Genomic DNA, 2,074 nt, shown 5'->3' on the forward strand with positions numbered 1-2,074 from the left:
TATAAATTATATATATATATATATATATATATATATATATATAAACTCTGTAAAGTGGTTTATTAGAGGAAAGGCATTCAGCTGCAGAAACAAAGCTGAAGTGAAATGTATGAGAAAAATGTTGTCCTGGTCTGCCTGCATAGGAGGAAGAACCGACTCAGACTGACAACCTACCCAACCCATACCAGACTAAGAAGTGGACTTTGCAGTAGCCAACGTGGCTGCCCACTTCTTTAACCCTTTAACATTTAAACTGGCCATATCTAGCCCAAATATTCAACCTGTTTTATGTTCAAACAGGCCAGATTCATCCTCTCATATCTCTCCTACAATGACATACTAAAAGTGAACAATCATCTCATCAAAATCTCAAAGATAAAAGATAATGTATGATTAATTTAAAACAATGTGAATAAATGAGTATTACATTTGACAGTAATATCTGAATACTAAATGGTTAAACATAACATACCTTCAATTACAGCAATATATAAATACACACATATACAAAGTGGCCTCCTTGTGCAATCTGCACATCCCATGCTATGGTAACACATGCTAATGCCATTTGATATCACCTTTCTCCTTCAATCAATCCGTATTCTCTCCTATCAGCACCACATCAGTCTAAATATATTGCAATGCCCATGGTAAACCCACCTTTATGCTTTGAGCCAGCATCTCCATGACAGCTTCAAATAGCAGTGGACTTGGTGCTAACTCCTAATGCACTGCACTCCAAGGAGGACCTCTAGTCATAAAATACTATCTAAATAAGTCTCTTTCAACCCATGATAAGCATGGAAAATTGTGAACATAGAAACTATGATGATGATTATTATTTCTTTCAACATCACCTAAAATCATTTTTATTGTAGAATTGTTTCAGCATCAGAAAAACTACTTTACTGCTTTTACTCCAACCCTTTACATTCGGAGTTCAAATCCTATTGAGGTCAGTCAGTTTTGTCTTTCATCCTTTTAGGTCAGTATAATAAAGTACCAGTCAAATAATCTGGAGGAGGGGGATGGTTTCAACTAATTTTCTAAGTTAGAAACAAAAACATTATTTCCCTCAGAGGTCATCTTTCTCTAGTTTACAAAATAAGTAACCAAAGTTATACTAAGTCAATTCAGTTAACTACCACTTTGACCTAAGTATAGAAAATTCCATTTCTGTGTACAAGATTCATAGAAATTGTATGTTGTGTATATAAGATTATCTTAACAATTTTGTCCCAGAGTCAAACCGAAGTTTAACTTCAATTTCATTTCACAGTTAAGGTTGTAAGCATAACACTAGAACATATTTCATCACGTTTAAAGAATATCTCGATTTTGTTCTAGTTAGATTTGTTAAAAGTGTAACACAATGACTGGTGCCTTGTTTCAGTCATTTGATTGTGACCATGCTGGGGCATCATCTTGAAGGGTCTAATTGAACAAATCAACCCCGGTACTTGATTTCTTTCAAGCCTGATACTTATTGTATCATTTTCGTTTTTCCATGCTAAGTCATGGGATGTAAACAAACACAAAGACACAGTGTTTGTTCCGTTGTCTGTAGTTCATTTTTCTAACGTCCTGTACCCTGATATGCATCTATATACACATGTAGATGTAAGTATGTACATACATGTGTGTATACATGCATACATATTCTTTGTATTAATATATATATATATATGTACAGAAACAGTAAATGGTTATTCATAGTTTTCATTAATCAGAATAATGTATCAGTATTGTTTTACATATGCTAAGTTTGAAATACTTGAGATACCAATATTTGCTTAATTGATATGTGAATAAATAAAAGCTAATTATAAATTAATAATGAAATAACAAGAAATATTGTATGTTAATGTAAATAATCAATTAATGCAATATGCAAAAACCATGAAGTGGTAGTAATTTAAAATTCTATGTTAAAGTATATTTAGACTTATTTACACCAATATAAGGAACCATAGATACGATGTGAAATTAAAATTTTTTAATATATTTTGGACTAAAATTTTAAAATTAAACTTATATATCTAATATCATCCGAGTTGACAGTACCATGGTAGAT

At 31.8% G+C, this 2,074-nt stretch overlaps 1 protein-coding gene across 3 annotated transcripts in view; it reads left to right on the forward strand.

The window, feature by feature from the left end:
- The window catches only part of LOC106874712 (activin receptor type-1), a 74,683-nt gene that overhangs the window by 7,652 nt on the left and 64,957 nt on the right, over positions 1-2,074 (forward strand). The window contains exon 2 of one of the 3 annotated variants that reach the window (XM_052967083.1): positions 879-955. The exons of the other annotated variants lie outside the window; for them this stretch is intronic. The gene's annotated coding sequence lies outside the window, so the exon portion shown is untranslated. The remainder of the gene's footprint in view (positions 1-878; positions 956-2,074) is intronic. 3 annotated transcript variants of the gene reach the window in all.

Source organism: Octopus bimaculoides, chromosome 4, assembly GCF_001194135.2.
Source record: "Octopus bimaculoides isolate UCB-OBI-ISO-001 chromosome 4, ASM119413v2, whole genome shotgun sequence".
Lineage (NCBI taxonomy): Eukaryota > Metazoa > Mollusca > Cephalopoda > Octopoda > Octopodidae > Octopus > Octopus bimaculoides.